The sequence below is a fragment of the Gadus chalcogrammus genome, chromosome 12 (assembly GCF_026213295.1).
Source record: "Gadus chalcogrammus isolate NIFS_2021 chromosome 12, NIFS_Gcha_1.0, whole genome shotgun sequence".
NCBI classification, from domain to species: domain Eukaryota; kingdom Metazoa; phylum Chordata; class Actinopteri; order Gadiformes; family Gadidae; genus Gadus; species Gadus chalcogrammus.
The window spans coordinates 8,721,426-8,745,043 of record NC_079423.1 but is presented as its reverse complement, the minus strand read 5'-3'; the positions used below and the strand labels follow the sequence as shown (position 1 = coordinate 8,745,043).

At 44.8% G+C, this 23,618-nt stretch overlaps 22 non-coding genes and 3 pseudogenes across 22 annotated transcripts; all 25 read right to left on the bottom strand.

Annotated features, from left to right (window-relative positions):
• Positions 1-438: 438 nt before the first annotated feature.
• Positions 439-557, bottom strand: LOC130399664 (5S ribosomal RNA). The gene has a single exon (XR_008902167.1). It is a non-coding gene; the product is annotated as a 5S ribosomal RNA (ribosomal RNA).
• Positions 558-1,852: 1,295 nt separating this feature from the next.
• LOC130396245 (5S ribosomal RNA) lies at positions 1,853-1,976 on the bottom strand (annotated as a pseudogene).
• A 4,589-nt stretch (positions 1,977-6,565) lies between these two features.
• LOC130396220 (5S ribosomal RNA) lies at positions 6,566-6,683 on the bottom strand (annotated as a pseudogene).
• A 528-nt stretch (positions 6,684-7,211) lies between these two features.
• Positions 7,212-7,332, bottom strand: LOC130401236 (5S ribosomal RNA). The gene has a single exon (XR_008903701.1). It is a non-coding gene; the product is annotated as a 5S ribosomal RNA (ribosomal RNA).
• Positions 7,333-7,860: 528 nt separating this feature from the next.
• LOC130397486 (5S ribosomal RNA) lies at positions 7,861-7,979 on the bottom strand. The gene has a single exon (XR_008900076.1). It is a non-coding gene; the product is annotated as a 5S ribosomal RNA (ribosomal RNA).
• A 522-nt stretch (positions 7,980-8,501) lies between these two features.
• Positions 8,502-8,620, bottom strand: LOC130397485 (5S ribosomal RNA). The gene has a single exon (XR_008900075.1). It is a non-coding gene; the product is annotated as a 5S ribosomal RNA (ribosomal RNA).
• A 535-nt stretch (positions 8,621-9,155) lies between these two features.
• LOC130396266 (5S ribosomal RNA) lies at positions 9,156-9,272 on the bottom strand (annotated as a pseudogene).
• Positions 9,273-11,946: 2,674 nt separating this feature from the next.
• LOC130397484 (5S ribosomal RNA) lies at positions 11,947-12,065 on the bottom strand. Its single transcript, XR_008900074.1, has one exon. It is a non-coding gene; the product is annotated as a 5S ribosomal RNA (ribosomal RNA).
• Positions 12,066-12,593: 528 nt separating this feature from the next.
• On the bottom strand, positions 12,594-12,712 carry LOC130397483 (5S ribosomal RNA). Its single transcript, XR_008900073.1, has one exon. It is a non-coding gene; the product is annotated as a 5S ribosomal RNA (ribosomal RNA).
• Positions 12,713-13,240: 528 nt separating this feature from the next.
• Positions 13,241-13,359, bottom strand: LOC130397482 (5S ribosomal RNA). Its single transcript, XR_008900072.1, has one exon. It is a non-coding gene; the product is annotated as a 5S ribosomal RNA (ribosomal RNA).
• A 530-nt stretch (positions 13,360-13,889) lies between these two features.
• Positions 13,890-14,008, bottom strand: LOC130397481 (5S ribosomal RNA). Its single transcript, XR_008900071.1, has one exon. It is a non-coding gene; the product is annotated as a 5S ribosomal RNA (ribosomal RNA).
• A 529-nt stretch (positions 14,009-14,537) lies between these two features.
• LOC130397480 (5S ribosomal RNA) lies at positions 14,538-14,656 on the bottom strand. Its single transcript, XR_008900070.1, has one exon. It is a non-coding gene; the product is annotated as a 5S ribosomal RNA (ribosomal RNA).
• A 529-nt stretch (positions 14,657-15,185) lies between these two features.
• Positions 15,186-15,303, bottom strand: LOC130394008 (5S ribosomal RNA). Its single transcript, XR_008897208.1, has one exon. It is a non-coding gene; the product is annotated as a 5S ribosomal RNA (ribosomal RNA).
• A 530-nt stretch (positions 15,304-15,833) lies between these two features.
• On the bottom strand, positions 15,834-15,952 carry LOC130397479 (5S ribosomal RNA). The gene has a single exon (XR_008900069.1). It is a non-coding gene; the product is annotated as a 5S ribosomal RNA (ribosomal RNA).
• Positions 15,953-16,479: 527 nt separating this feature from the next.
• Positions 16,480-16,598, bottom strand: LOC130394943 (5S ribosomal RNA). Its single transcript, XR_008898053.1, has one exon. It is a non-coding gene; the product is annotated as a 5S ribosomal RNA (ribosomal RNA).
• A 529-nt stretch (positions 16,599-17,127) lies between these two features.
• LOC130394539 (5S ribosomal RNA) lies at positions 17,128-17,245 on the bottom strand. The gene has a single exon (XR_008897687.1). It is a non-coding gene; the product is annotated as a 5S ribosomal RNA (ribosomal RNA).
• Positions 17,246-17,764: 519 nt separating this feature from the next.
• On the bottom strand, positions 17,765-17,883 carry LOC130397478 (5S ribosomal RNA). Its single transcript, XR_008900068.1, has one exon. It is a non-coding gene; the product is annotated as a 5S ribosomal RNA (ribosomal RNA).
• Positions 17,884-18,412: 529 nt separating this feature from the next.
• On the bottom strand, positions 18,413-18,531 carry LOC130397476 (5S ribosomal RNA). The gene has a single exon (XR_008900067.1). It is a non-coding gene; the product is annotated as a 5S ribosomal RNA (ribosomal RNA).
• A 519-nt stretch (positions 18,532-19,050) lies between these two features.
• On the bottom strand, positions 19,051-19,169 carry LOC130397474 (5S ribosomal RNA). Its single transcript, XR_008900065.1, has one exon. It is a non-coding gene; the product is annotated as a 5S ribosomal RNA (ribosomal RNA).
• Positions 19,170-19,698: 529 nt separating this feature from the next.
• Positions 19,699-19,817, bottom strand: LOC130397473 (5S ribosomal RNA). Its single transcript, XR_008900064.1, has one exon. It is a non-coding gene; the product is annotated as a 5S ribosomal RNA (ribosomal RNA).
• A 527-nt stretch (positions 19,818-20,344) lies between these two features.
• Positions 20,345-20,463, bottom strand: LOC130397472 (5S ribosomal RNA). The gene has a single exon (XR_008900063.1). It is a non-coding gene; the product is annotated as a 5S ribosomal RNA (ribosomal RNA).
• A 518-nt stretch (positions 20,464-20,981) lies between these two features.
• LOC130397470 (5S ribosomal RNA) lies at positions 20,982-21,100 on the bottom strand. Its single transcript, XR_008900062.1, has one exon. It is a non-coding gene; the product is annotated as a 5S ribosomal RNA (ribosomal RNA).
• A 528-nt stretch (positions 21,101-21,628) lies between these two features.
• On the bottom strand, positions 21,629-21,747 carry LOC130397469 (5S ribosomal RNA). Its single transcript, XR_008900061.1, has one exon. It is a non-coding gene; the product is annotated as a 5S ribosomal RNA (ribosomal RNA).
• Positions 21,748-22,266: 519 nt separating this feature from the next.
• Positions 22,267-22,384, bottom strand: LOC130394574 (5S ribosomal RNA). Its single transcript, XR_008897719.1, has one exon. It is a non-coding gene; the product is annotated as a 5S ribosomal RNA (ribosomal RNA).
• A 517-nt stretch (positions 22,385-22,901) lies between these two features.
• Positions 22,902-23,020, bottom strand: LOC130395864 (5S ribosomal RNA). The gene has a single exon (XR_008898868.1). It is a non-coding gene; the product is annotated as a 5S ribosomal RNA (ribosomal RNA).
• Positions 23,021-23,618: the final 598 nt, after the last annotated feature.

Sequence of the window (23,618 nt, the reverse complement as noted above, 5' to 3'; positions counted from 1 at the left end):
AATCATTAGTTAGATATAAACGGCAGTAATTGATTCAGTAGGACATCCTTATCCATGTAAACGATCATTGTGACATCTGAAATCATTAATTATCTGAATACACTGCGTGTGCGTGTGATGTTAAATGTTTGAACCTAAGGTTACGGTTTAAAGTGTCAGAGAATGGGTGGTGATTTTTTGACGTCCTCCCATGATCTGAAGTGAGCGTGCGTGTTTGTGTTGGTGAAGTTTAAGAATGTACAACTGTCGGTTCATGCTCTCTGGTGCTCCCTGCTGGCAAATCACTATACTGTCCTCATGTTCACAAATAATAGTTTTGAGAGACGTTGTCAGTTTTTGTATGTTGCTTAAATCCTCCAAAGCGGTTGGCAGTAAACATCAGGTCACGGTACGCCACGGTAGGCCACGGAGGCAATGAGCTCGAGTTGAAAAAGAAATAGCTTACAGCACCTGGTATTCCCAGGCGGTCTCCCATCCAAGTACTAACCAGGCCCGACCCTGCTTAGCTTCCGAGATCAAACGAGATCGGGCGTGTTCAGGGTGGTATGGCCGTAAGCAATTAGTGCAGGCGCAAAACCAGGTTTTATACAGTAGCACATAAGGAGTGAGAAAGCTGCTGAGGCTCGACCTTACACTTTTACAAAAACAATCATTAGTTAGATATAAACGGCAGTAATTGTATTCAGTAGGACTCCTTATCCATGTAAACGATCATTGTGACATCTGAATTCATTAATTATCTGAAATACACTGCGTGTGCGTGTGATGTTAAATGTTTAAACCAAGGTTAACGGTTAAAGTGTCAGAGAATGGGTGGTGATTTTTTGACGTCCTCCCATGATCTGAAGTGAGCGTGCGTGTTTGTGTTGGTGAAAGTTTAAGAAATGTACAACTGTCGGGTCAGCTCTCTGGTGCTCCCTGCGGGCAGTATCACTATACTGTCCTCATGTTTCACAAAAACAGTTTTTGAGAGACGTTGTCAGTTTTTGTATGTTGCTTAAATCCTCCAAAGCGGTTTGGCAGTACACATCAGGTCACGGTACGCACGGAGTCAATGAGCTCGAGTTGCAAAGAAAAAGTTTACAGCACCTGGTATTCCCAGGCGGTCTCCCATCCAGTACTAACCAGGCACGACCCTGCTTATCTCCCGAGTACAGACGAGATCGGGCGTGGTTTTTTTTTTTTTCTCTCTTTTGTGGTGACACCCGTCACTACTTACAGCAACCTGGTGCTTCTGAGGAGGTCCTCCCATCCAAGTACTAACCAGTCCCGACCCTGCTTAGCTTCCGAGATCAGACGGATTCGGTCGTGTTCGGGGTGGTATGGCGTAAGCAATTAGTGCAGGCGCAAAACCAGGTTTTATACAGTAGCACATAAGTGATGAGAAAGCTGCTGAGGCTCGACGTACACTTTTACAAAAACAATCATTAGTTAGATATAAACGGCAGTAATTGATTCAGTAGGACTCCTTATCCATGTAAACGATCATTGGTGACTCTGAAATTCATGTCATATCTGAAATACACTGCGGTGCGTGTGATGTTAAATGTTGTGAACCAAGGTTAACGGTTAAAGTGTCAGGAATGGGTGGTGATTTTTTGACGTCCTCCCATGATCTGAAGTGAGCGTGCGTGTTTGTGTGGGTGAAAGTTTTAAGAAATGTACAACTGTCAGGTTCAGCTTCTCTGGTGCTCCCTGCTGGCAGTATCACTATACGTCCATGTTTTCACAAAATAGTTGTGGAGGACGTTGTCAGTTTTTGTATGTTGCTTAAATCCTCCAAAGCGGTTGGAGTAAACCTCAGGTCACGGTACGCCCCGGAGTTCAATGAGCTCGAGTTGAAAAAGTTATTAGCTTACAGCACCTGGTATTCCCAGGCGGTCTCCCATCCAAGTACTAACCAGCCCCGACCCCTGCTTAGCTTCCGAGTTCAGGACAGAGATTCGTGCGTGTTCAGGAGTGGTATGGCCGTATGCAATTAGGCAGGCGCAAAACCAGGTTTATACAGTAGCACATAAGGATTGAGAAAGCTGCTGAGGCTCGACGTTACACTTTTACAAAAACAATCATTAGTTAGATATAAACGGCAGTAATTGATTCAGTTAGGACTCCTTATCCATGTAAACGATCATTGTGACATCTGAATTCATTAATTATCTGAAATACACTGCGTGTGCGTGTGTTCTGCCCTTCAGGCATTTCATTTGAATTGAATGCTTTAAATTTGTGTTTCATCCAGACTTTTATTTTGACGTTTGTATTTTCGAGCTGCACAGGAAGCAGGAAGGTAAGTAGTTTAGATCGCGTTAGAATGCGCGCGTAGGAAAACGTTAGAAACGGCAGGTTGATTGGGAGTGCAGACAGTCACTACCCCAGAGAAAGACTTCTTGCATGTTGGTTCCCCAGCAGAGGCATCGCTTTTTTCACCTGTACTGTCCTCGGTGGGGTGTGCTAACTCCCAACTAGACAGTGAGCTAAACTCTCTTCTATTCATGAACATGAAGAATGCCTTGAATTCTTGTTTCTAGTTTCACTCTCTTTCATCTTTTGATCTCTTGATCTTATCTACATGGATTCAATACAATGTGAAGAATGAAAATAAATTATACAACAAGAATTCAAGGCATTCTTCATGTTCATGAATAGAAGAGAGTTTAGCTCACTGTCTAGTTGGAGTTAGCACACCCCACCGAGGACAGTACAGTGAAAAAGCTGTATTCAACTGGAGTTTCAACGTCCAAAGAAGCAAGATAAGAAAAAATGGAATTAGCCGGGACTTCTAATGTATCTGTACATACGAGAAAATCAAAGAGTTCTTCCTCATCGATACGAGTGCAGCAGTAGGGCGCGCGCTAAAGCAGAGGCGGCGAAAGCACGAGCAACATTTGCAGAGAGAGAGGTGACACTCAAGGTACAAAAAGCAGAGAAGGAAGCCGAGCTACAATTATGTAAAGCCAAGCTGGAAGCTGAATTGAGCGCACTCGCACTTCAAAGAGAGGCAGCTGCAGCTATTGCCCAAGCCGAGGCACTAGAAGCAGCTGAACTAGACATAGGAGATTCGATCAGGACTGATCCATCTTCACTAGATCTGCAAAATGAAATTGCAACACGCACTAACGAATATGTTGAAGCACAAGCTGGGCTTGACGTATCACAGACTCGGGTATCCGTCCATACCACATCACCTGGAGTAGCCCTATCAGACGCAAGCTACGTCACATGGCCCCCTCCACCAGAGCACAACTCTGAGCCACAGGGAGAGATAAAAGAGGATGAAACTCCCTACAGACCATCTAGGCATGATGCAACACCAAGGCAGCCATTTCTCAGTGCTAAATCTAGGTATGTAACCCACATCAGCGCACCACTCAATGGAGGTCATACAAGTCAGGAAAGACGCGATGGACAACAAACAACGAACATTGGAGATAATGGACATCACACAACACCCGCTAGAGGTAACGGACAGCCCACAAAACCCAAGACAACACATCATCCTCACAAATCACCATTTAAGGCAACAGCTCCATCATACGTACCCATGTATGCTCCATCCACTGCAAGTGTGGCACCTGAAACAGAACACCTGGCACGATACCTGGCTCGTCGTGATTTAGTGAGTACAAGTCTCTACCAATTCGATGATAAACCTGAAAATTATCTAGCATGGCAGTCATCATTCAGTAATGCTACTACAGGCTTAGGACTCACAACAACTGAAATGTTGGATCTGCTGGTTAAATGGCTAGGAACAGAGTCGGTCAAGCACATCAAAAGGATCCGCTCTGTGTATGTCGGAAATCCAGACGTAGCATTGAAAAAGGCCTGGGACCGCCTCCAAGAGTGCTACGCTGCACCGGAAGTAATGGAAGAGGCTCTTTTTAAAAGACTGGATGAATTTCCAAGAATATCAACCAAAGATTATGGGAAGCTGAGGGACCTAGGCGATCTTCTTATGGAACTCCAGGGTGCCAAAGAAGAAGGTTACCTCACAGGATTGACCTACCTGGATACAGCCAGGGGCATAGGGCCCATTGTGGAGAAACTCCCTTATGGGCTACAGGAAAAATGGCTAACAGTAGGTTCAAGGTTTAAAGAAGAAAACAACGGCCACTTCCCTCCATTTGATTACTTTGCCGATTTCATCTGTCATGAAGCACGCCGGAGAAATGACCCCAGTTTTATCCTTTCATGCGCAAGCAGCAACGGGTTGAAGTCAGACAAAGTAGCCTCTAACAGTTATGGGAGGAAAATATCTGTTCACAAGACAGACATCTCTCCAGGTAAAGACCCACCTGCAAACTCACCTGAGAGAAAGTCTGATGGGCCAGAGAAAAACTGTCCCATTCACAACAAACCACATGCGCTGAGGAAATGCAGAACATTTAGAGGGAAGGTTCTCGAAGAACGAAAAAGCCTTCTCAAAGAGCATGGGATTTGTTTCAAATGCTGCACTTCAGCTAGCCATCTTGCAAGAGACTGTAAAGTAAAAGTAAAGTGTGAGGAGTGTGACAGCGACCGACATCATGCTGCTATGCATCCAGGTCCACCACCTCAAGTCTTCAGAAGGCCTACACCCCCATTAGACAATGGCGGGGAGGAAGAGGAACACAGCAGCGACAGCACAGCCATCAGCTCACACTGTACCCAGGTGTGTGGCCCAGGTCGAACAGCAAGATCCTGTGCGAAGATTTGTCTGGTCCGAGTATATCCACAAGGTCAACGTGAGAAGGCAGTCAACATGTACGTGATTTTGGATGATCAAAGTAACCGTTCACTTGTGCGATCAGACTTCTTCCAGCTTTTCAACATCAAGGGCCAACCATTCCCCTACTCACTCAAGACCTGTGCTGGGCTAGTTGAGACGTCAGGCAGAAAGGCAGAGGGCTTTCAGGTCGAATCACTCGATGGGCAGACCAGCCTACAACTACCATCACTAATTGAGTGTAATGACATACTCATCGACCGCTCCGAAATACCGACCCCTGACGCAGCCTGTCACCATCCACACCTGCGAAGTGTAGCGCCGCACTTACCTGAGCTCGATCCCAAGGCGGAGATCCTCATCTTGCTAGGCAGAGACATTGTGAGGGTTCATAAAGTCCGGCAGCAAGTGAGTGGGCCTCACAATGCCCCCTTCGCACAAAGACTTGATTTGGGATGGGTTATAGTAGGAGACGTGTGCCTAGGGAACGCACATAGGCCGGCTGTGGGCACATTCAAGACAAATGTGCTAGAGAATGGCCGACCCACCTTTCTCAAACCTTGCAAAGGCTTCATGAAGCTGACTGAGGATATGTCCCAGGGAGGGGCGCAGAAGAACCCACCGCACGGAGACTTCACAGACAAGGATCTTCTCAGCAGACAATGGAGACAAGTCCAAGCCCTTGCCGACAGATTCTGGCGTCGCTGGCGTCAGGAGTTCTTCCCACTCTGCAAGCCCGCCGGAAATGGAAAGATTCCCACCGGGACCTGAAAGAAGGGGACATTGTGCTCCTGAAGGACAATCAAGCCGCACGCAACGTGTGGCCTATGGCGATGATCACAGCTGTCTTTCCAGGGAGAGACAGCAAAGTAAGGAAGGTGGAGCTCAGGACATCGGATCAAGGTTCTCCGAAGGTGTTCCTAAGACCTGTGTCAGAAGTAGTTCTCCTTCTGCCAAAAGACTGTAGTTAAAGGACAGAGATTTAAAAGCTCATAGTGACCTTTAAGGTCAGACGGGGAGTGTTCTGCCCTTCAGGCATTTCATTTGAATTGAATGCTTTAAATTTGTGTTTCATCCAGACTTTTATTTTGACGTTTGTATTTTCGAGCTGCACAGGAAGCAGGAAGGTAAGTAGTTTAGATCGCGTTAGAATGCGCGCGTAGAAAACGTTAGAAACGGCAGGTTGATTGGGAGTGCAGACAGTCACTACCCCAGAGAAAGACTTCTTGCATGTTGGTTCCCCAGCAGAGGCATCGCTTTTTCACTGTACTGTCCTCGGTGGGGTGTGCTAACTCCAACTAGACAGTGAGCTAAACTCTTCTATTCATGAACATGAAGAATGCCTTGAATTCTTGTTTCTAGTTTCACTCTCTTTATCTTTTGATCTTGATCTTATCTACATGGATTCAATACAATGTGAAGAATGAAAATAAATCTACAAACAAGAATTCAAGGCATTCTTCATGTTCATGAATAGAAGAGAGTTTAGCTCACTGTCTAGTTGGAGTTAGCACACCCCACCGAGGACAGTACAGCGTGTGATGTTAAATGTTTGAACCAAGGTTAACTGTTAAAGTGTCAGAGAATGGGTGGGTGATTTTTTGACGTCCTCCCATGATCTGAATGAGCGTGCGTGTTTGTGTTGGTGAAAGTTTAAGAAATGTACAAACTGTCGGTTTCAGCTCTCTGGTGCTCCCTGCTGGCAGTATCACTATACTGTACACATGTTTCACAAAAAAGTTTTGAGAGACGTTGTCAGTTTTTGTATGTTGCTTAAATCCTCCAAAGCGGTTGGCAGTAAAAATCAGGTCCGCCACGGTACGGCCACGGAGGTCAATGAGCTCGAGTTGAAAAAGAAAAAGCTTACGCACCTGGTATCCCCAGGCGGTTCTCCCATCCAAGTACTAACCAGGCCCGACCCTGCTTAGATTCCGAGATCAGACGAGATCGGCGTGTTCAGGGTGGTATGGCCGTAAGCAATTAGTGCAGGCGCAAAACCAGGTTTTTATACAGTAGCACATAAGGAGTGAGAAAGCTGCTGAGGCTCGACGTTACACTCTTACAAAAACAATCATTAGTTTAGATATAAACGGCAGTAATTGATTCAGTAGACTCCTTATCCATGTAAACGATCATTGTGACATCTGAATTCATATAATATCTGAACTACACTGCGTGTGCGTGTGATGTTAAATGTTTGAACCAAGGTTAACGGTTAAAGTGTCAGAGAATGGGTGGTGATTTTTTGACGTCCTCCCATGATCTGAAGTGAGCGTGCGTGTTTGTGTTGGTGAAAGTTTAAGAAATGTACAACTGTCGGTTCAGCTCCTGGTGCTCCCTGCTGGCAGTATCACTATACTGTCCTCATGTTCACAAAATAGTTTTGAGAGACGTTGTCAGTTTTTGTATGTTGCTTAAATCCTCCAAAGCGGTTGGCAGTAAACATCAGGTCACGGTACGCCACGGTAGGCCACGGAGTCAATGAGCTCGAGGTTGAAAAGAAAAAAGCTTACAGCAACCTGGTATTCCCAGGCAGGTCTCCCATCCAAGTACTAACCAGGCCCGACCCTGCTTAGCTTCCGAGATCAGACGAGATCGGGCGTGTTCAGGGTGGTATGGCCGTAAGCAATTAGTGCAGGCGCAAAAACAGGTTTTATACAGTAGCACATAAGGAGTGAGAAAGCTGCTGAGGCTCGACGTTACACTTTTACAAAAACAATCATTAGTTAGATATAAACGGCAGTAATTGATTCAGTAGGACTCCTTATCCATGTAAACGATCATTGTGACATCTGAATTCATTAATTATCTGAAATACACTGCGTGTGCGTGTGATGTTAAATGTTTGAACCAAGGTTAACGGTTAAAGTGTCAGAGAATGGGTGGTGATTTTTTTGACGTCCTCCCATGATCTGAAGTGAGCGTGCGTTTTTGTGTTGGTGAAAGTTTAAGAAATGTACAACTGTCGGTTCAGCTCTCTGGTGCTCCCTGCTGGCAGTATCACTATACTGTCCTAAATTTCACAAAAATAGTTTTGAGAGACGTTGTCAGTTTTTGTATGGTGCTTAAATCCTCCAAAGCGGTTGGCAGTAAACATCAGGTCACGGTACGCCACGGTAGGCCACGGAGGCAATGAGCTCGAGTTGAAAAGAAAAAGCTTACAGCACCTGGTATTCCCAGGCGGTCTCCCATCCAAGTACTAACCAGGCCCGACCCTGCTTAGCTTCCGAGATCAGACGAGATCGGGCGTGTTCAGGGTGGTATGGCCGTAAGCAATTAGTGCAGGCGCAAAACCAGGTTTTATACAGTAGCACATAAGGAGTGAGAAAGCTGCTGAGGCTCGACGTTACACTCTTTACAAAAACAATCATTAGTTAGATATAAACGGCAGTAATTGATTCAGTAGGACTCCTTATCCATGTAAACGATCATTGTGACATCTGAATTCATTAATTATCTGAAATACACTGCGTGTGCGTGTGATGTTAAATGTTTGAACCAAGGTTAACGGTTAAAGTGTCAGAGAATGGGTGGTGATTTTTTTGACGTCCTCCCATGATCTGAAGTGAGCGTGCGTGTTTGTGTTGGTGAAAGTTTAAGAAATGTACAACTGTCGGTTCAGCTCTCTGGTGCTCCCTGCTGGCAGTATCACTATACTGTCCTCATGTTTCACAAAAAATAGTTTTGAGAGACGTTGTCAGTTTTTGTATGTTGCTTAAATCCTCCAAAGCGGTTGGCAGTAAACATCAGGTCACGGTACGCCACGGAGTCAATGAGCTCGAGTTGAAAAAGAAAAAGCTTACAGCACCTGGTATTCCCAGGCGGTCTCCCATCCAAGTACTAACCAGGCCCGACCCTGCTTAGCTTCCGAGATCAGACGAGATCGGGCGTGTTCAGGGTGGTATGGCCGTAAGCAATTAGTTCAGGCGCAAAACCAGGTTTTATACAGTAGCACATAAGGAGTGAGAAAGCTGCTGAGGCTCGACGTTACACTCTTACAAAAACAATCATTAGTTAGATATAAACGGCAGTAATTGATTCAGTAGGACTCCTTATCCATGTAAACGATCATTGTGACATCTGAATTCATTAATTATCTGAAATACACTGCGTGTGCGTGTGATTTAAATGTTTGAAACCAAGGTTAACGGTTTAAAGTGTCAGAGAATGGGTGGTGATTTTTTGACGTCCTCCCATGATCTGAAGTGAGCGTGCGTGTTTGTGTTGGTGAAAGTTTAAGAAATGTACACCTGTCGGTTCAGCTCTCTGGTGCTCCCTGCTGGCAGTATCACTATACTGTCCTCATGTTTCCACAAAAATAGTTTTGAGAGACGTTGTCAGTTTTGTATGTTGCTTAAATCTCCAAAGCGGGTTGGCAGTATAACATCAGGCTCACGGTACGCCCACCGTAGGCCACGGAGTCAATGAGCTCGAGTTTGAAACAGAAAATAGCTTACAGCACCTGGTATTCCAAGGCTGTCTCCCATCCAAGTACTACCAGGCCCGACCCTGCTAGCTTCCGAGTCAGACGAGATCGGGCGTGTTCAGAGGTGGTATGGCCGTAAGCCAATAGTGCAGGCGCAAAAACCAGGTTTACACAGTTAGCCACATAAGGAGTGAGAAAGCTGACTGAGGCTCGACGTACACTTTTACAAAAACAATCATTAGTTAGATATAAACGGCAAGTAATTGATTCAGTAGGACTCCTTATTCCATGTAAACGATCATTGTGACATCTGAATTCATTAATTATCTGAAATACACTGCGTGTGTGTGTGATGTTAAATGTTTGAACCAATGTTAACGGGTAAAGTGTCAGAGAATGGGTGGGGATTTTTTGAACTCCTCCCATGATCTGAAGTGAGCGTGCGTGTTTGTGTTGGTGAAAGTTAAGAAATGTACAACTGTCGGTTCAAAGCTCTCTGGTGCTCCCTGCTGGCGTATCACTATCTGTCCTCATGTTTCACAAAAATGTTTTGAGAGACCGTTGTCAGTTTTTATATGTTGTTAAAATCCTCCAAAGCGTTTGCAGTAAACACAGGTCACGTTACGCCACGGTAGAGCCACACGGAGTCAATGAGCCTCGAGATTGAAAAAGAAAAAGCTTAACAGCACCTGGTATTCCCAGGCGGTCTCCCATCCAAGTACTACCCAGGGCCCCGTTTCCCGAAAGCGTCGTTAGCCTAAGTGGATCGTGAAGTGCGTCGAAAGGGCATCGTAGAGTTTTCACCGGCGTTTCCCGAAAGCATCGTGGGGAACGAACGTCTTGAAACGCTCGTAGCTAAACGAGTACTCCAGGGGTGCTCGTGGTACTCGTAGGACGCTAATGCATCGTCAGCTATAGCCTCAGTGGCGACAAATCGGACATTCCGTCTATTGGATGCGTTTTATTAAAAACTAAGAACATAAAGGGCGCAATGCGTTTTAATAAAACGCATCCAATAGAACCGGAATGGTCCGTGAGTTTTATTAAAACGCATTGCGCCTTTATGTTCTTAGTTTTGGTAATTAATAAAGACTATTAATTAATTTATTAATAAAGATGTTCAAATGGCCAAAATAAAACGGGACAGTCCAGAAAATTGTTTTGCGCAGGCAGGGCACTCAAAATGTGTGAGAGAAAGTGGGGGGATTTGTGCAGACTGACATGGCTACTCATAAAAGTAGCATAAATAATGTAAAAAATAAATTAAATTAAACAAATTAAAAAAAATAAAAAATAACGAAATAAAGAAATTAAAAAAAAATAAGAAAATAAATCATAAAAAAAATTATAAAAACAAGCAAAGGAGCAGGCAAAAGGCTGGGATATGGTGGGGATTGGTCACGTTGACGGGAATGTTTAGTGACATGAGGGAGGGTGAGGGGGTTAAAAAAAAGTCTCAATCACTATTCGTACGCGCATTAGAAAACCAGCCCGCGTAGTTATGATGGAGGCCGTCCTCACAACCGATCTTCCTCATCGGCATCGTCCTCAACGTCCTCCGTTTCTAGCAATAGCCCTACACCAGCCTTAGCTGCAATGTTGTTGCAACATAGCCGTCACACATATCACGGCGCATGACTTGGCCGGAGAAAATCTGGAGCCTCCGCCTGAATTGTGAAGGCATCTAAAGAGCAAACTACTTCCACCTCCGCCTACGTGCCTCAAGATGCACCGGGCAAGACGGTGGCTTTCGTTGTATTCCTCATTCATGGACGTCTCCCGGGTTTATTCCACAGGTGTGAAGAGGATTATTTAAGGGGGGAAAATGCGTTGAAACGCACAGTGCATTCAGGATTAGGTACTGATATATGGTCGGTTTAAGCTAATCAATTGTGTTTTAATGTCTTTAGCATTCTATCTAGTTTGCAGTCTATTTTTTTCGTAGGCTACTCTGCTGTTGTCCTTGATGGGGATATTATTTTAACACCTTTTTAACACAATTTTCCTGCGACATTCCTGCGTCTCCCCTCCTACGGAGCCCATTTTCAGCACCGTGTCAGTAGACAGTTACAATCCTACGACGTCGTGAGGCAGCGACATGCGCGTTCACTGTTAAGAGGAGTTTCGGGAAACGTCTTCCAAAGAAATGACGATGGATCGCAAGATCCATCGTGAGAATGATCGTACGAGCGTGGATCCATCGTTATCGGGAAACGGGGCCCAGGCCCGACCCTGCTTAGCTTCCGAGTCAGACGAGATCGGGCGTGTTCAGGGTGGTATGGCCGATAGCAATTAGTGCAGGCGCAAAACCAGGTTTTATACAGTAGCACATAAGGAGTGAGAAAGCTGCTGAGGCTCGACGTTACACTTTTACAAAAACAATCATTAGTTAGATATAAACGGCAGTAATTGATTCAGTAGGACTCCTTATCCATGTAAACGATCATTGTGACATCTGAATTCATTAATTATCTGAAATACACTGCGTGTGCGTGTGATGTTAATGTTTGAACCAAGGTTAACGGTTAAAGTGTCAGAGAATGGGTGGTGATTTTTGACGTCCTCCCATGATCTGAAGTGAGCGTGCGTGTTTGTGTTGGTGAAAGTTTAAGAAATGTACAACTGTCGTTTCAGCTCTCTGGTGCTCCCTGCTGGCAGTATCACTATACTGTCCTCATGTTTCACAAAAATAGTTTTGAGAGACGTTGTCAGTTTTTGTATGTTGCTTAAATCCTCCAAAGCGGTTGGCAGTAAACATCAGGTCACGGTAGCCACGGTAGCCACGGAGTCAATGAGCTCGAGTTGAAAAAGAAAAAGCTTACAGCACCTGGTATTCCCAGGCGGTCTCCCATCCAAGTACTAACCAGGCCCGACCCTGCTTAGCTTCCGAGATCAGACGAGATCGGGCGTGTTCAGGGTGGTATGGCCGTAAGCAATTAGTGCAGGCGCAAAACCAGGTTTTATACAGTAGCACATAAGGAGTGAGAAAGCTGCTGAGGCTCGACGTTACACTCTTACAAAAACAATCATTAGTTAGATATAACGGCAGTAATTGATTCAGTAGGACTCCTTATCCATGTAAACGATCATTGTGACATCTGAATTCATTAATTATCTGAAATACACTGCGTGTGCGTGTGATGTTAAATGTTTGAACCAAGGTTAACGGTTAAAGTGTCAGAGAATGGGTGGTGATTTTTTGACGTCCTCCCATGATCTGAAGTGAGCGTGCGTGTTTGTGTTGGTGAAAGTTTAAGAAATGTACAACTGTCGGTTCAGCTCTCTGGTGCTCCCTGCTGGCAGTATCACTATACTGTCCTCATGTTTCACAAAAATAGTTTTGAGAGACGTTGTCAGTTTTTGTATGTTGCTTAAATCCTCCAAAGCGGTTGGCAGTAAACATCAGGTCACGGTACGCCACGGTAGGCCACGGAGTCAATGAGCTCGAGTTGAAAAAGAAAAAGCTTACAGCACCTGGTATTCCCAGGCGGTCTCCCATCCAAGTACTAACCAGGCCCGACCCTGCTTAGCTTCCGAGATCAGACGAGATCGGGCGTGTTCAGGGTGGTATGGCCGTAAGCAATTAGTGCAGGCGCAAAACCAGGTTTTATACAGTAGCACATAAGGAGTGAGAAAGCTGCTGAGGCTCGACGTTACACTTTACAAAAACAATCATTAGTTAGATATAAACGGCAGTAATTGATTCAGTAGGACTCCTTATCCATGTAAACGATCATTGTGACATCTGAATTCATTAATTATCTGAAATACACTGCGTGTGCGTGTGATGTTAAATGTTTGAACCAAGGTTAACGGTTAAAGTGTCAGAGAATGGGTGGTGATTTTTTGACGTCCTCCCATGATCTGAAGTGAGCGTGCGTGTTTGTGTTGGTGAAAGTTTAAGAAATGTACAACTGTCGGTTCAGCTCTCTGGTGCTCCCTGCTGGCAGTATCACTATACTGTCCTCATGTTTCACAAAAATAGTTTTGAGAGACGTTGTCAGTTTTTGTATGTTGCTTAAATCCTCCAAAGCGGTTGGCAGTAAACATCAGGTCACGGTACGCCACGGTAGGCCACGGAGTCAATGAGCTCGAGTTGAAAAAGAAAAAGCTTACAGCACCTGGTATTCCCAGGCGGTCTCCCATCCAAGTACTAACCAGGCCCGACCCTGCTTAGCTTCCGAGATCAGACGAGATCGGGCGTGTTCAGGGTGGTATGGCCGTAAGCAATTAGTGCAGGCGCAAAACCAGGTTTTATACAGTAGCACATAAGGAGTGAGAAAGCTGCTGAGGCTCGACGTTACACTCTTACAAAAACAATCATTAGTTAGATATAAACGGCAGTAATTGATTCAGTAGGACTCCTTATCCATGTAAACGATCATTGTGACATCTGAATTCATTAATTATCTGAAATACACTGCGTGTGCGTGTGATGTTAAATGTTTGAACCAAGGTTAACGGTTAAAGTGTCAGAGAATGGGTGGTGATTTTTTGACGTCCTCCCATGATCTGAAGTGAGCGTGCGTGTTTGTGTTGGTGAAAGTTTAAGAAATGTACAACTGTCGGTTTCAGCTCTCTGGTGCTCCCTGCTGGCAGTATCACTATACTGTCCTCATGTTTCACAAAAATAGTTTTGAGAGACGTTGTCAGTTTTTGTATGTTGCTTAAATCCTCCAAAGCGGTTGGCAGTAAACATCAGGTCACGGTACGCCACGGTAGGCCACGGAGGCAATGAGCTCGAGTTGAAAAAGAAAAAGCTTACAGCACCTGGTATTCCCAGGCGGTCTCCCATCCAAGTACTAACCAGGCCCGACCCTGCTTAGCTTCCGAGATCAGACGAGATCGGGCGTGTTCAGGGTGGTATGGCCGTAAGCAATTAGTGCAGGCGCAAAACCAGGTTTTATACAGTAGCACATAAGGAGTGAGAAAGCTGCTGAGGCTCGACGTTACACTCTTACAAAAACAATCATTAGTTAGATATAAACGGCAGTAATTGATTCAGTAGGACTCCTTATCCATGTAAACGATCATTGTGACATCTGAATTCATTAATTATCTGAAATACACTGCGTGTGCGTGTGATGTTAAATGTTTGAACCAAGGTTAACGGTTAAAGTGTCAGAGAATGGGTGGTGATTTTTTGACGTCCTCCCATGATCTGAAGTGAGCGTGCGTGTTTGTGTTGGTGAAAGTTTAAGAAATGTACAACTGTCGGTTCAGCTCTCTGGTGCTCCCTGCTGGCAGTATCACTATACTGTCCTCATGTTTCACAAAAATAGTTTTGAGAGACGTTGTCAGTTTTTGTATGTTGCTTAAATCCTCCAAAGCGGTTGGCAGTAAACATCAGGTCACGGTACGCCACGGTAGGCCACGGAGTCAATGAGCTCGAGTTGAAAAAGAAAAAGCTTACAGCACCTGGTATTCCCAGGCGGTCTCCCATCCAAGTACTAACCAGGCCCGACCCTGCTTAGCTTCCGAGATCAGACGAGATCGGGCGTGTTCAGGGTGGTATGGCCGTAAGCAATTAGTGCAGGCGCAAAACCAGGTTTTATACAGTAGCACATAAGGAGTGAGAAAGCTGCTGAGGCTCGACGTTACACTTTTACAAAAACAATCATTAGTTAGATATAAACGGCAGTAATTGATTCAGTAGGACTCCTTATCCATGTAAACGATCATTGTGACATCTGAATTCATTAATTATCTGAAATACACTGCGTGTGCGTGTGATGTTAAATGTTTGAACCAAGGTTAACGGTTAAAGTGTCAGAGAATGGGTGGTGATTTTTTGACGTCCTCCCATGATCTGAAGTGAGCGTGCGTGTTTGTGTTGGTGAAAGTTTAAGAAATGTACAACTGTCGGTTCAGCTCTCTGGTGCTCCCTGCTGGCAGTATCACTATACTGTCCTCATGTTTCACAAAAATAGTTTTGAGAGACGTTGTCAGTTTTTGTATGTTGCTTAAATCCTCCAAAGCGGTTGGCAGTAAACATCAGGTCACGGTACGCCACGGTAGGCCACGGAGTCAATGAGCTCGAGTTGAAAAAGAAAAAGCTTACAGCACCTGGTATTCCCAGGCGGTCTCCCATCCAAGTACTAACCAGGCCCGACCCTGCTTAGCTTCCGAGATCAGACGAGATCGGCGTGTTCAGGGTGGTATGGCCGTAAGCAATTAGTGCAGGCGCAAAACCAGGTTTTATACAGTAGCACATAAGGAGTGAGAAAGCTGCTGAGGCTCGACGTTACACTTTTACAAAAACAATCATTAGTTAGATATAAACGGCAGTAATTGATTCAGTAGGACTCCTTATCCATGTAAACGATCATTGTGACATCTGAATTCATTAATTATCTGAAATACACTGCGTGTGCGTGTGATGTTAAATGTTTGAACCAAGGTTAACGGTTTAAAGTGTCAGAGAATGGGTGGTGATTTTTTGACGTCCTCCCATGATCTGAAGTGAGCGTGCGTGTTTGTGTTGGTGAAAGTTTAAGAAATGTACAACTGTCGTTCAGCTCTCTGGTGCTCCCTGCTGGCAGTATCACTATACTGTCCTCATGTTTCACAAAAATAGTTTTGAGAGACGTTGTCAGTTTTTGTATGTTGCTTAAATCCTCCAAAGCGGTTGGCAGTAAACATCAGGTCACGGTACGCCACGGTAGGCCACGGAGTCAATGAGCTCGAGTTTGAAAAAGAAAAAGCTTACAGCACCTGGTATTCCCAGGCGGTCTCCCATCCAAGTACTAACCAGGCCCGACCCTGCTTAGCTTCCGAGATCAGACGAGATCGGGCGTGTTCAGGGTGGTATGGCCGTAAGCAATTAGTGCAGGCGCAAAACCAGGTTTTATACAGTAGCACATAAGGAGTGAGAAAGCTGCTGAGGCTCGACGTTACACTTTTACAAAAACAATCATTAGTTAGATATAAACGGCAGTAATTGATTCAGTAGGACTCCTTATCCATGTAAACGATCATTGTGACATCTGAATTCATTAATTATCTGAAATACACTGCGTGTGCGTGTGATGTTAAATGTTTGAACCAAGGTTAACGGTTAAAGTGTCAGAGAATGGGTGGTGATTTTTTGACGTCCTCCCATGATCTGAAGTGAGCGTGCGTGTTTGTGTTGGTGAAAGTTTAAGAAATGTACAACTGTCGGTTCAGCTCTCTGGTGCTCCCTGCTGGCAGTATCACTATACTGTCCTCATGTTTCACAAAAATAGTTTTGAGAGACGTTGTCAGTTTTTGTATGTTGCTTAAATCCTCCAAAGCGGTTGGCAGTAAACATCAGGTCACGGTACGCCACGGTAGGCCACGGAGTCAATGAGCTCGAGTTGAAAAGAAAAGCTTACAGCACCTGGTATCCCAGGCGGTCTCCCATCCAAGTACTAACCAGGCCCGACCCTGCTTAGCTTCCGAGATCAGACGAGATCGGGGCGTGTTCAGGGTGGTATGGCCGTAAGCAATTAGTGCAGGCGCAAAACCAGGTTTTATACAGTAGCACATAAGGAGTGAGAAAGCTGCTGAGGCTCGACGTTACACTTCTTACAAAAACAATCATTAGTTAGATATAAACGGCAGTAATTGATTCAGTAGGACTCCTTATCCATGTAAACGATCATTGTGACATCTGAATTCATTAATTATCTGAAATACACTGCGTGTGCGTGTGATGTTAAATGTTTGAACCAAGGTTAACGGTTAAAGTGTCAGAGAATGGGTGGTGATTTTTTGACGTCCTCCCATGATCTGAAGTGAGCGTGCGTGTTTGTGTTGGTGAAAGTTTAAGAAATGTACAACTGTCGGTTCAGCTCTCTGGTGCTCCCTGCTGGCAGTATCACTATACTGTCCTCATGTTTCACAAAATTAGTTTTGAGAGACGTTGTCAGTTTTGTATGTTGCTTAAATCCTCCAAAGCGGTTGGCAGTAAACATCAGGTCACGGTACGCCACGGTAGGCCACGGAGTCAATGAGCTCGAGTTGAAAAAGAAATAGCTCACAGCACCTGGTATTCCCAGGCGGTCTCCCATCCAAGTACTAACAGGCCCGACCCTGCTTAGCTTCCGAGATCAGACGAGATCGGGCGTGTTCAGGGTGGTATGGCCGTAAGCAATTAGTGCAGGCGCAAAACCAGGTTTTATACAGTAGCACATAAGGAGTGAGAAAGCTGCTGAGGCTCGACGTTACACTTTTACAAAAACAATCATTAGTTAGATATAAACGGCAGTAATTGATTCAGTAGGACTCCTTATCCATGTAAACGATCATTGTGACATCTGAATTCATTAATTATCTGAAATACACTGCGTGTGCGTGTGATGTTAAATGTTTGAACCAAGGTTAACGGTTAAAGTGTCAGAGAATGGGTGGTGATTTTTTGACGTCCTCCCATGATCTGAAGTGAGCGTGCGTGTTTGTGTTGGTGAAAGTTTAAGAAATGTACAACTGTCGGTTCAGCTCTCTGGTGCTCCCTGCTGGCAGTATCACTATACTGTCCTCATGTTTCACAAAAATAGTTTTGAGAGACGTTGTCAGTTTTTGTATGTTGCTTAAATCCTCCAAAGCGGTTGGCAGTAAACATCAGGTCACGGTACGCCACGGAGTCAATGAGCTCGAGTTGAAAAAGAAAAAGCTTACAGCACCTGGTATTCCCAGGCGGTCTCCCATCCAAGTACTAACCAGGCCCGACCCTGCTTAGCTTCCGAGATCAGACGAGATCGGGCGTGTTCAGGGTGGTATGGCCGTAAGCAATTAGTGCAGGCGCAAAACCAGGTTTTATACAGTAGCACATAAGGAGTGAGAAAGCTGCTGAGGCTCGACGTTACACTCTTACAAAAACAATCATTAGTTAGATATAAACGGCAGTAATTGATTCAGTAGGACTCCTTATCCATGTAAACGATCATTGTGACATCTGAATTCATTAATTATCTGAAATACACTGCGTGTGCGTGTGATGTTAAATGTTTGAACCAAGGTTAACGGTTAAAGTGTCAGAGAATGGGTGGTGATTTTTTGACGTCCTCCCATGATCTGAAGTGAGCGTGCGTGTTTGTGTTGGTGAAAGTTTAAGAAATGTACAACTGTCGGTTCAGCTCTCTGGTGCTCCCTGCTGGCAGTATCACTATACTGTCCTCATGTTTCACAAAAATAGTTTTGAGAGACGTTGTCAGTTTTTGTATGTTGCTTAAATCCTCCAAAGCGGTTGGCAGTAAACATCAGGTCACGGTACGCCACGGTAGGCCACGGAGTCAATGAGCTCGAGTTGAAAAAGAAAAAGCTTACAGCACCTGGTATTCCCAGGCGGTCTCCCATCCAAGTACTAACCAGGCCCGACCCTGCTTAGCTTCCGAGATCAGACGAGATCGGGCGTGTTCAGGGTGGTATGGCCGTAAGCAATTAGTGCAGGCGCAAAACCAGGTTTTATACAGTAGCACATAAGGAGTGAGAAAGCTGCTGAGGCTCGACGTTACACTTTTACAAAAACAATCATTAGTTAGATATAAACGGCAGTAATTGATTCAGTAGGACTCCTTATCCATGTAAACGATCATTGTGACATCTGAATTCATTAATTATCTGAAATACACTGCGTGTGCGTGTGATGTTAAATGTTTGAACCAAGGTTAACGGTTAAAGTGTCAGAGAATGGGTGGTGATTTTTTGACGTCCTCCCATGATCTGAAGTGAGCGTGCGTGTTTGTGTTGGTGAAAGTTTAAGAAATGTACAACTGTCGGTTCAGCTCTCTGGTGCTCCCTGCTGGCAGTATCACTATACTGTCCTCATGTTTCACAAAAATAGTTTTGAGAGACGTTGTCAGTTTTTGTATGTTGCTTAAATCCTCCAAAGCGGTTGGCAGTAAACATCAGGTCACGGTACGCCCACGGAGTCAATGAGCTCGAGTTGAAAAAGAAAAGCTTACAGCACCTGGTATTCCCAGGCGGTCTCCCATCCAAGTACTAACCAGGCCCGACCCTGCTTAGCTTCCGAGATCAGACGAGATCGGGCGTGTTCAGGGTGGTATGGCCGTAAGCAATTAGTGCAGGCGCAAAACCAGGTTTTATACAGTAGCACATAAGGAGTGAGAAAGCTGCTGAGGCTCGACGTTACACTCTTACAAAAACAATCATTAGTTAGATATAAACGGCAGTAAATGATTCAGTAGGACTCCTTATCCATGTAAACGATCATTGTGACATCTGAATTCATTAATTATCTGAAATACACTGCGTGTGCGTGTGATGTTAAATGTTTGAACCAAGGTTAACGGTTAAAGTGTCAGAGAATGGGTGGTGATTTTTGACGTCCTCCCATGATCTGAAGTGAGCGTGCGTGTTTGTGTTGGTGAAAGTTTAAGAAATGTACAACTGTCGGTTCAGCTCTCTGGTGCTCCCTGCTGGCAGTATCACTATACTGTCCTCATGTTTCACAAAAATAGTTTTGAGAGACGTTGTCAGTTTTTTGTATGTTGCTTAAATCCTCCAAAGCGGTTGGCAGTAAACATCAGGTCACGGTACGCCACGGTAGGCCACGGAGTCAATGAGCTCGAGTTGAAAAAGAAAAAGCTTACAGCACCTGGTATTCCCAGGCGGTCTCCCATCCAAGTACTAACCAGGCCCGACCCTGCTTAGCTTCCGAGATCAGACGAGATCGGGCGTGTTCAGGGTGGTATGGCCGTAAGCAATTAGTGCAGGCGCAAAACCAGGTTTTATACAGTAGCACATAAGGAGTGAGAAAGCTGCTGAGGCTCGACGTTACACTTTTACAAAAACAATCATTAGTTAGATATAAACGGCAGTAATTGATTCAGTAGGACTCCTTATCCATGTAAACGATCATTGTGACATCTGAATTCATTAATTATCTGAAATACACTGCGTGTGCGTGTGATGTTAAATGTTTGAACCAAGGTTAACGGTTAAAGTGTCAGAGAATGGGTGGTGATTTTTTGACGTCCTCCCATGATCTGAAGTGAGCGTGCGTGTTTGTGTTGGTGAAAGTTTAAGAAATGTACAACTGTCGGTTCAGCTCTCTGGTGCTCCCTGCTGGCAGTATCACTATACTGTCCTCATGTTTCACAAAAATAGTTTTGAGAGACGTTGTCAGTTTTTGTATGTTGCTTAAATCCTCCAAAGCGGTTGGCAGTAAACATCAGGTCACGGTAGCACGGTAGGCCACGGAGTCAATGAGCTCGAGTTGAAAAAGAAAAAGCTTACAGCACCTGGTATTCCCAGGCGGTCTCCCATCCAAGTACTAACCAGGCCCGACCCTGCTTAGCTTCCGAGATCAGACGAGATCGGGCGTGTTCAGGGTGGTATGGCCGTAAGCAATTAGTGCAGGCGCAAAACCAGGTTTTATACAGTAGCACATAAGGAGTGAGAAAGCTGCTGAGGCTCGACGTTACACTTTTACAAAAACAATCATTAGTTAGATATAAACGGCAGTAATTGATTCAGTAGGACTCCTTATCCATGTAAACGATCATTGTGACATCTGAATTCATTAATTATCTGAAATACACTGCGTGTGCGTGTGATGTTAAATGTTTGAACCAAGGTTAACGGTTAAAGTGTCAGAGAATGGGTGGTGATTTTTTGACGTCCTCCCATGATCTGAAGTGAGCGTGCGTGTTTGTGTTGGTGAAAGTTTAAGAAATGTACAACTGTCGGTTCAGCTCTCTGGTGCTCCCTGCTGGCAGTATCACTATACTGTCCTCATGTTTCACAAAAATAGTTTTGAGAGACGTTGTCAGTTTTGTATGTTGCTTAAATCCTCCAAGCGGTTGGCAGTAAACATCAGGTCACGGTACGCCACGGAGGTCAATGAGCTCGAGTTGAAAAAGAAAAAGCTTACAGCACCTGGTATTCCCAGGCGGTCTCCCATCCAAGTACTAACCAGGCCCGACCCTGCTTAGCTTCCGAGATCAGACGAGATCGGGCGTGTTCAGGGTGGTATGGCCGTAAGCAATTAGTGCAGGCGCAAAACCAGGTTTTATACAGTAGCACATAAGGAGTGAGAAAGCTGCTGAGGCTCGACGTTACACTCTTACAAAAACAATCATTAGTTAGATATAAACGGCAGTAATTGATTCAGTAGGACTCCTTATCCATGTAAACGATCATTGTGACATCTGAATTCATTAATTATCTGAAATACACTGCGTGTGCGTGTGATGTTAAATGTTTGAACCAAGGTTAACGGTTAAGTGTCAGAGAATGGGTGGTGATTTTTTGACGTCCTCCCATGATCTGAAGTGAGCGTGCGTGTTTGTGTTGGTGAAAGTTTAAGAAATGTACAACTGTCGGTTCAGCTCTCTGGTGCTCCCTGCTGGCAGTATCACTATACTGTCCTCATGTTTCACAAAAATAGTTTTGAGAGACGTTGTCAGTTTTTGTATGTTGCTTAAATCCTCCAAAGCGGTTGGCAGTAAACATCAGGTCACGGTACGCCACGGTAGGCCACGGAGGCAATGAGCTCGAGTTGAAAAAGAAAAAGCTTACAGCACCTGGTATTCCCAGGCGGTCTCCCATCCAAGTACTAACCAGGCCCGACCCTGCTTAGCTTCCGAGATCAGACGAGATCGGGCGTGTTCAGGGTGGTATGGCCGTAAGCAATTAGTGCAGGCGCAAAACCAGGTTTTATACAGTAGCACATAAGGAGTGAGAAAGCTGCTGAGGCTCGACGTTACACTTTTACAAAAACAATCATTAGTTAGATATAAACGGCAGTAATTGATTCAGTAGGACTCCTTATCCATGTAAACGATCATTGTGACATCTGAATTCATTAATTATCTGAAATACACTGCGTGTGCGTGTGATGTTAAATGTTTGAACCAAGGTTAACGGTTAAAGTGTCAGAGAATGGGTGGTGATTTTTTTGACGTCCTCCCATGATCTGAAGTGAGCGTGCGTGTTTGTGTTGGTGAAAGTTTAAGAAATGTACAACTGTCGGTTCAGCTCTCTGGTGCTCCCTGCTGGCAGTATCACTATACTGTCCTCATGTTTCACAAAAATGTTTTGAGAGACGTTGTCAGTTTTTGTATGTTGCTTAAATCCTCCAAAGCGGTTGGCAGTAAACATCAGGTCACGGTACGCCACGGAGTCAATGAGCTCGAGTTGAAAAAGAAAAAGCTTACAGCACCTGGTATTCCCAGGCGGCCTCCCATCCAAGTACTAACCAGGCCCGACCCTGCTTAGCTTCCGAGATCAGACGAGATCGGGCGGTTCAGGGTGGTATGGCCGTAAGCAATTAGTGCAGGCGCAAAACCAGGTTTTATACAGTAGCACATAAGGAGTGAGAAAGCTGCTGAGGCTCGACGTTACACTCTTACAAAACAATCATTAGTTAGATATAAACGGCAGTAATTGATTCAGTAGGACTCCTTATCCATGTAAACGATCATTGTGACATCTGAATTCATTAATTATCTGAAATACACTGCGTGTGCGTGTGATGTTAAATGTTTGAACCAAGGTTAACGGTTAAGTGTCAGAGAATGGGTGGTGATTTTTTGACGTCCCCCCATGATCTGAAGTGAGCGTGCGTGTTTGTGTTGGTGAAAGTTTAAGAAATGTACAACTGTCGGTTCAGCTCTCTGGTGCTCCCTGCTGGCAGTATCACTATACTGTCCTCATGTTTCACAAAAACAGTTTGAGAGACGTTGTCAGTTTTTGTATGTTGCTTAAAATCCTCCAAAGCGGTTGGCAGTAAACATCAGGTCACGGTACGCCACGGAGTCAATGAGCTCGAGTTGAAAAAGAAAAAGCTTACAGCACCTGTTATTCCCAGGCAGTCTCCCATCCAAGTACTAACCAGGCCCGACCCTGCTTAGCTTCCGAGATTCAGACGAGATCGGCGTGTTCAGGGTGGTATGGCCGTAAGCAATTAGTGCAGGCGCAAACCAGGTTTTATACAGTAGCACATAAGGAGTGAGAAGCTGCTGAGGCTCGACGTTACACTTTACAAAAACAATCATTAGTTAGATATAACGGCAGTAATGATTCAGTAGGACTCCTTATCCATGTAAACGATCATTGTGACATCTGAATTCATTAATTATCTGAAATACACTGCGTGTGCTGTGATGTTAAATGTTTGAACCAAGGTTAACGTTTAAAGTGTCAGAGAATGGGTGGTGATTTTTTGACGTCCTCCATGATCTGAAGTGAGCGTGCGTGTTTGTGTTGGTGAAAGTTTAAGAAATGTACAACTGTCGGTTCAGCTCTCTGGTGCTCCCTGCTGGCAGTATCACTATACTGTCCTCATGTTTCACAAAAACAGTTTTTGAGAGACGTTGTCAGTTTTTGTATGTTGCTTAAATCCTCCAAAGCGGTTGGCAGTAAACAAGATCACGGTCACGGTCGGCCACGGAGTCAATGAGCTCGAGTTGAAAAAGAAAAAGCTTACAGCACCTGGTATTCCCAGGCGGTCTCCCATCCAAGTACTAACCAGGCCCGACCCTGCTTAGCTTCCAAGATCAG